Source organism: Tribolium madens, unplaced genomic scaffold, assembly GCF_015345945.1.
Source record: "Tribolium madens isolate multiple individuals breed KSU strain unplaced genomic scaffold, Tmad_KSU_1.1 Scaffold_97;HRSCAF=244;Tcas5.2_LG3a, whole genome shotgun sequence".
Classification (NCBI taxonomy): domain Eukaryota; kingdom Metazoa; phylum Arthropoda; class Insecta; order Coleoptera; family Tenebrionidae; genus Tribolium; species Tribolium madens.
Window position 1 is genome coordinate 11534867 of NW_025401069.1, and position 9248 is coordinate 11544114.

Here is a 9248-nt window from a genome sequence, read left to right on the forward strand (position 1 = left end):
GATTTTATTTTATATAATACTTTTAATTTAGTTAATATGTCATATTTAAAATTAAAAATTAATGTCATTTTTCAATTAATAAAAAATACTTTTTTGTTGTTGGATTTGTATTCTGTTATAACAAGTTATATAAAAAAATTATGTTGTTGAATGTTGTGAAACAGCCTGTATATCCATTGATACCTTATACTAAATTCACCCAGATATGTTAGATTTATGTAACAAATTTAAGCCTCTTAGAGTTCTTGTTTACACCAAAATCAAAAGCTTTCAATGTAAGATATTACTGGCTTTGGTATAAAAAATATTTAGATTGATTTTATTTTCTATTAAATACGTGTTATGGAATTTTAAAAACACGTTTTACCTTTGTGAATAAAGAAACAAGGGCATTATCAAAATCTTTAGCGATTTTTAGTAAACAAGGTAGCCAATGTGGTCAAATTCTATATGATTTGTTTAAGCATTTCATTTTTATTAAAAAAAATAAATAAATTAAACTGCTTAAATGTAATGTAATAATGTGTCGATTTGGTAAGAATAAAAATAATGTCAGTTTCAAAATATCGGACTACAAAAAATTTCCAAACTTAAAAAAACTTCTTCGAGAAATCTTCAAATTAAAAAAATGCCAATCGAGACATTTTAAAACAGTGCTGTAAAAGACAGTTTGAAAAACTGTCAAAAAAATTTTGAGCTTACAAAAGAAGAAATGCTTAAATATGAAAAAAATGTCACAACAAACTTTTAAAATATTGAGTGATAGTCATAAATTGCACTGCAAAAGACAGTTGGGAAAACTATCGAAGTGTTTAGAAATATTAGTTTACAAAATGCTCAAATATAAAAAATTTCAATTTTTTACCGGCTTAAATCTCTAGTCTTGCAAAAACAAATTGAACCAATTCTTAGAAAAAAGTTTAAATAAAAAATATGTAAATTTAGGTTTTTTAAAATTACTGTCTCCAAAAAAAGTTAGGGAGAGTCAAGAAGTGTCTAGAAATAAGGGTTTAAAAAACTCCTGACTTGCAACAAAACTTATTATCTGAAAAGTTCAAAATTTAAATATATTAGTTAATAAATCAAAAGTTTGCAGAAATATGTAAATAAAAACTGGAAATTATTCTGAATTTTTTCTAACCAGTTTGAATTTATTTTCATTTTTGATGATTTTAAATAATATTGTGGATGTTTACATTTTGGATATTAATTTTAACTTTTTTTCATAATCTTTACAAAAACCACATTACAGATTTTTTAACCAGATCCAAGTATTGCTATTTCTAGCTCCTTTCAAAATATTTTTCAATTTTTGGATCTCAAACTTTAAAACAACCAAATGTGTAGACACATACTGTTCTTTCTTGATATATTTCCTTCCGGAGATTACTTTCCTAAATCGCTTTATGCATAATGATCGCAATTAAGTAATTATAGCGTAGTTACCACGTCATCTAGCAATATTAGCTCGCTTATTTAAATCCCTTGTCTGAATGGCTTGTTAACACGAAATGTAAAAATTACTCTTCATCCAGTTCTGCTGAAGGCACTGACAGTCTCCTGCAGACCTAGCAGCACCAGTAGTGTTCCGGGGTAATAACACTTGCTTGCGTGCGATTCACACGAGTCTTGTCCGTTGCTAACGGCCCAGTCCCGAACCCCCGGGTGGCCTTTGCAGGCCGCAATTCGTGATATTATTGACTTCTTGCGTGCTTTGCGACCGCCAGCCTCTATAATTACGCCTAGACCAAGTGCATATATGGCGCACTAATCACGCCAAATCATAACCCGACACCAAATTAATTAACCGCCCATATGGTCGAATTTCACGTCTCTAACTTGGAGGTGCAATAAACATTCCGATTTACACAAGGCGACAAAAAAAGTCATGTCGTGACTACGAGTAAATTTTTTTCATCATTACCATCGTGTAGAGCATCTCTTTATTAGTTGTAATCCAAATTTTCAAAAAAATATACCGAGTAGTTTTCAAGATATGATTTTTTGAAGTTATGGTTTGTTAATCAAGCATTGCTCCATATAGGAGAAATGCATGTTAATCTTACTTAAAATGCATTTTTATAAAAGTATTTGTTTTAAGACTCTTCTTTTGCTTAAAAATGATCAATTGCACCTTTTTTTGTTCTAATTACAATAAACAAAAACTGTTTGTTTACTTAAAACGAATAAAGAGTACCTGCGTACTAATTAAAGCAAATAAAGAGTTTTTTTGTTGTAAAAATGACCACTGATTATTGAGCAAAGAGGATCTAGAAGTTTAAGGCACGAGTCTTAAATATAAGGGCAAATCTTTTTCAAATCAAATCACTTTCCATTCAGATTTCGACTTGTTCACTTTGTTCTATCTTTCTGAACTTTTTTTGAAAATGTTCTAAGCAAATGCTTTCTCATCACTTTCGAGTGATGTTAAATGCAATAAGTCACCTGATTTATTTTGCTGGTACATTCTAGGATTAGCTACAGTTAGCTTGTAGGTAGTTGTTGTTGTGATAACAGTTGCACACGAAGCAACTGAGTTATTGCATTCAACGTCAGTAGAAAGTGATGAAAAAGCATTTGCTGAGAACATTTTCAAAAAAAGTTCAGAAAGCTAGAACAAAGTGAACAATTTAGAATCTGAATGGAAAGTGATTTAATTTGAAAAAGATTTGTTCTTATATTTAAAGCTACTACTTTAAACTTCTAGATCCTTTTTGCTCAATGATCAGTGATCACTTTTAGAACAAAAAAAACTCTTTATTTGCTTTAATTAGTACGCAGGTACTCTTTGTTTGTTTTAAGTAATGAAACAGTTTTTGTTTATTCTAATTAGAACAAAGAAGGTGCAATTGACCATTTTTAAGCAAAAGAAGAGTCTTAAAATAAATACTTTTATAAAAATCCAATTTTAAGTAAGATTAACATGCATTTCTCCTATATGGCGCAATACCTGAATAGCAAACCTTAACTTCAAAAAATCATATCTTAAAAACTACTCGATATATTATTTTAAAAATTTGGATTCTTACTAATAAAAAGATGCTCTACACGATGGTGATAAAGAAAAAAAATTACTCGTAGGGTTTTTCTTAGATTACTTCGATTTACTTCGAACTTCTTCGAACACTATTCGAAGAAAAGTTTGCCAATATTCAATTTCAAATTGCATATCATTTTAAAGGGCAAGTCCATCCCTTTAGAATGATCTTTATTTGAAGGAAATCGGCCTAATAGTTATTGAGTAATGATTTTTTAAAGTTAAAGTATTTTAAATTCATTTAAATTAGAAAAAAATTATTTTGTTCAAAGTGTGTGGACTTTTTGAAATTTTTTTTAGTGCATTTGATTTGTCTTACTGAGACGAACAAAATGATATAAAATTTGTCAAGTTGTCACGACATGACTTTTTTTTTGTCGCCTTGTGTTATTAAGTTGTGGCCGCATTGTTCTCCGATTTTAATTAAATCGCCCAGGTTTAAAATAAGTTTTAACAGCGACGGGAACGACGTATGTGGTCCAAAGGCGCAATCTAATAGCGGGTCCAGGGGTGTAATTATTTTAAACGGTGCCCCAGACCCGATAATTAAGTGTGATTTTATTCCAGGGAAAAAATTATTTGAGGCACCTACACTTGACGCCGGATTTGCATACAAGACATGATAAATTACTACGAGTTGACACGAAACTGTACGAATGGACAATGGGAAAAACATTTTCACTTCATTTTTTAGCTCATCAGCTAATGCGACTGCCGTGTTCGCGATGCTTTAGGTTATTCTTTAATCATGCGCTCCATCAGAGGTGTAATTTTTAATCAGAGGAAGGCAGCGCTAAAGGTCAAAAAAACTGCACCCTCGACCAGTTTTTGCCTCTAAAGAGCGCTTTTGAATAATTTTTTAGACTGAAATGTGAAAGGAAATCACTTTTTTGTCCATTGCTTTCTTTGAAAATGAAAAAAAGATTCAAAATTAAAATTTGTTTTAGTTGGAGCCACGAGCGCCGACTACATGGGTACATCGGGGCGGATAAACTCATTGAAATTTTTTAATGGGTGCGTGGCACCTACTAAAAATGATACTCCTGCTTAAGGTAAAAAAATAATAATAACAATTCTTTAGAATATTTGTAATTTCGTACTTATTCAAATCTTTTTTTAGTAACGTTGCATTCTTCAAAATTACTTTAAATGTCAAAAATGTCCAAAAGTTTCTATTACTCTATTTGTCCTTTTAAGAAAATGGATCAAATTCATCGTTTATGTTTACTTCGTTTTTCCATTTTTCAAATTAATTCATAATTAAGCTTTCCAGTGAAAAACTTCTTGAAAAAAGATTTGTTATTATCTCAAATACTTTAAAACGACAAAACATTCTATACAGGGTGTTTCACATAACTTTACGAGGCTTGCGCCGAATGTACGCACCCAAATATACAAAAGTCACAGAACAAACTAGAGAAGATTATCCAATTTTTCAAAATTTGTAATCGAGTTCGTATCGGAATATGTATTATTGATTGCATCTTACAGGCGTAGGCGTCGTAAAATTATGTGAAACACCCTGTATAAACTTTTTATATACTATTCCGAAAATTAAAGGAACAAAAAAGTTTCTTAAACTTTTTGGTGATTTTCGAAAGACTGTACCCCAATGAGAAATGGTTTTATCTAGATTTAAAAAAAACATTTTGAAGCTTCATGTTTCTAGTTTTGAGGTCTTTTGCCAAAAAAATTTCTGAGTTACGGTTATTACGTAATTCTAAGAAATAACACGAGGAAAAAATGACTTTTTTTTATTTTTTATTTTTCATACATGGACTTAAGAAAATGTTTATTAGTTAAATCAATGCATGAGCCGAATTATTATTATTATTAATTATTAAGCTTAAATTTTCTTTTTTTATATTCTCTTTACGTCAATATGTTGCTGAGATATTTGAGTTTTATGAGAAAAGGATCTTTTTGTCTTTAATCTTCGATATTTCAGCAACCAATGATCGCACAGAAAATGTAAAATTTTTTTTAAGAACTGGAAAAATTTCCCACAAGATGTTTTTACGATTTTTAGAAAAAAAAATTTACTCTCGACATTGATTTAATGAAGAAAGAAACAATGAAATTTTTGTTGTTTTAGTAAAACTACCGCGTATTCACAAATATTTAATTTGTCTAAGTTTTTACGGCTTAATATACCTCCAATAGCTCTACATTTTTAAATCGATCCATTGATCTGTTTTCTCGGACTGAATGACAGAAAAATTAAAGGAATTAAAGGAATACACAGCAAAGTAAAAGAAACAATTTTTTAATACTTTTACAATTTTGCATTTTAAATTTAAAAAAATCGAAAAAATAAAATTTTTTTTTTCATATTTTAGAGAATTGGTAAAAAACAAGAATCAATACTGACTAATTTGTGAGACCATTTAGCTTTTTCATACCCCAATTTTACTCATCTCAAATTAATTGTATTAATTAAAAATTGATACCCCCAAGCTGTATTTAGCACTCAAAAAAAGTATTTTTTTTTAATTGTTTGATGTTTTTTCATGTTTCATGTAACAGTAGTTTATTATTTTTCAAAACTCAACAACTTGAAGCATTTTGCAACTGTAAATATGTACACTGACAGACACGGAATTTTGGACAATTTGTCAATTAACTAACATAAAAATGTAAAACGAACCTTAGGCAATTACCGTCACTTTCGGTTTTAGTTATTTTGGTCCTGATAGCCAGAGAAAAAATTATACCAAATCAAAATAATTTATTAAACTTATATAAAACACGTATTGCTGGCATTATTATTTCGGAACATCGACACCAAAAATAAATTTCAACTAAAACTTTCAAATTTTAGTTTCAAACGTCAATCATAATGACAATAAAGCATGGATGTCCAAAATTCCGTGTCCGCCAGTGTATTATTTTCTTTACTCATTTTATTACATACATTAACTACTTTTGGATTTTTTACTGTTATTTATTGATGTTATACTATTCGAAATTTTATTGTTTTTAAATGTTCTAAATACTAATACATTAAACTCAAAGATAGTTTTTTTTGTGTAATTGTTCTCAAATCCTGCAAGTTATACATACCAACAACATAAATGTATAGAAGATCCGAAAAGATATTTGTATTACTTTAAAAACGATTAATTTATCAAGTTTTTATTTATGCACCCACTGAAAATATGAAAAGTCGGCGTCCATGGTTGGAGCGCTTAAAAGGTCGCAACTTTTATTAGCCCCACCGTCCGGAATCATGTCTTTCCGGGATTGCAACGTTCGTCACGTTCCTGGAACAGCTATATCCCGGATTTGCGGTATCATTATTTTCGTCTTTGCGACACAATTAAATCTGGATGTAGCATCCTGCCCGGAATAAAAACTCGTTCATTTTTCAATTTCCTGTAGTAATCACCTGTCCTCCCATCGGTCATTTATTTTGTCTCCGAGAATTAGTTCATTTAGATCATCAATCTTTCGCATGAGAACTGACACTTGGCACGACCATTCGGACCCTTTCACACAACTAATTGTCCCCGGAGTCGTCTTGTTCCGGTGATTGTGACGGACACGCGTCATTGACAATGATGTAGAACCGGAATTATGATTCCGGGCTGAGAAATATTAGGTCAGTGTGGAGACAATGACGCTAAGTAGAAGTGATCTTTGTCCTGGATTTTTCCGGAGTGAATCAAGTTTCTCTAATCGCTGGAAGCGTGGGCTGGACGAATTAATCACCGGTCTAATGCCCGTATCAATCATCTCAATTAAAAGGAGTTTGAGATACATCTTCAATTACTTGTAATAATTTACACCCCACAGAAGCTTTGAAAAATTTCCGGTCGATAATTAAGCCCACGCAAGATGTGAAGCAGGAAATTCTTGGAGGTATCCCCGGGGTCAGTGCTCACAATCGTGTGAAAACCCCAAGAGGACGAATTTTCCGGTTTCAATTAGAAGTGATAAGGAAATGGAGCAATCATAAGTCCCTGTGGCAGCTCCAGGTGGAGCACGAGTTCCCATTAAAGGCCGAGATGCGAGCCGATATGCCATGACAAGCAACTCTGAGTGATGCCTCTTGCGATAGTAAAGAGTTCCGCATGTTACCAATCATTGTTTTCGTTCTAGGCTAACACCTCCGATTAGAGATAGGTTTGTTTTACATGCGCGAGCATAATGCAGTCTTGTCTTCTTATCAATCCTCGCCGAGAAAAACTCATTATAAATCAATCGAGTCGCTGGAGAACCAGCAGGGAGCAAGCCATCCTCCCACACTCCCACCCTCTCGAGGTAGGTGTAGTCTCGTATTTTTCGGACAGCGTCTGCCCACGAGGATAAGTGGATGAGATAAGGATATCTGTGTTGATCCTCGAAAGAGTATCATCGACTCTTCCCGTCTGCAGCATCTTTTCGGTCAGTAAAATACGACCAAACTGCGATATTAGTTTTCGGTGATGGAGGGCGAAACTTTGCCCTTTGCAGGGATTTTGAAACAGTTGTGCGTGTGTGGTGGTAGATCGCGCGACTCGATGACTATCGGTGATGGCATCTCGAGCCAATTACAGACATGTTAAGTAAAGTACTTGACGGAGAACCGCCATGGCCGTGATGTCTGCAGGCACTCGCCGCGATTAGCGGTCTAGATATGAGCTGGGAAATAATTACTGGAACAGCTTTGTTTGCGAGCTTGGAACAAATTCCACAACTAAACCAGAAATCAGCGGACGGTAGATTCACGCTAGGAAAATAAAAATCCAACATCCTAGAAATAATAATAATAGTAGTTGAAAATCTTGTCTACCACCACAAGGAAAATAATGCCAAAAACGACATCATATCATAAAAGGAAAAGTTACTTTTCTTCATAGTGATTATGAAAGTTGAATTTTCATCACGATTGTATAGAATGTTATACTTTTTTAAACTATTTTTATAGTTATATGTATATAGTTATTTCTACAGTTTCTATATAGTTTGTTACAAAGAACTCACGATACATTACGAATTGATTTATCAAATTGATATCTTTTTGGTCTTTGGGGTTCTTGGGGTTATCACTATGCAAAAAAATGTTGTGTACAACTCGTTTTGAAAGTCCTTTTTTTCACTCATTTGCTTGATTAATTCAGGTAGAGCCATCGTTAATCAACTGAAAATTCGTGAAAAATAGTATGACTTTCAAAACTAGTTGTACAAATAACTATTTAAATTCTGTATTAAAATGTTTCAAATATCTATAATTTTTATTTTGTACAATAAGTAAATTAGCTGCAGTCCTACTTTTCTTGTCAAATGATTAGAAAAATATATAAATATATGTATAATAGACAAATTTTGATAAAAATTTAAAATTAAATAAAAATAAATAATCAAAAATTTGTTTTTTTTCAATGACATTTTTTTGGGCTTTTAGGAATAGATATTTTCATAAATGTTAATCACATTATTATCTATTAACCAATTAAAAAAAATTGATCTTTTAAACTTTTCATAATTATATTTGCAAACAGCAAACTGTAACAATTTTAAAAAACTTTTGCCTTTTTGAAATAGCAAATCTATTTTGCTAAAACTAGTTGTAAAATAATAATTATCAAAATAAACGTCTGTAACGCATAAATTGGGAGTTTTTTTAACTCTGTCTGCTATGAGATTTACCCGTTTTACCCTCCACGTTTTTACCAAAACATGTTTAATATACAGTGTGTGCCCGCATAAGTAAAACGACTTTTGTAAAAAATAAAAAAACTTTGATTTAAATTTTTATTTTTTTGGATTTTTTGGTTCAAAATTAATTGTAGAGTAAAGTGCTTTTTGTGTAAAAAATACAACAAAAAATTATAAGAAAAGTTGTTTAGAAATTAGAATCAACATTTACGTTTAATTCACAAATAAATGAATTTTATTTTTAACAGTTCTTTTATTACGAATAAACACAATTTAGATTTAGATTATTAGTAATAAATATTTTTTTACGTTTCTGTTAATAAAAAGCAATTATCTTGAAAAAAAAAATCAAAAATTTTAGTTGGCCAATGGTTTTGAAATTTAGTACTGGAACCTAAATGTTGATTCTAAACAACTTATATCAAAAGTTTTAAACTAATGTAATTTTAAAGTTATCGACAGAAATCTATTTTAGGTTTTCAGGTAGATTACCTAGTCAAAATATCAAAAAGAAAACCGAAAATTATAGATTTGATTTTAAACGTTTTTAGAGGCTTTAGAAAATGCAAAA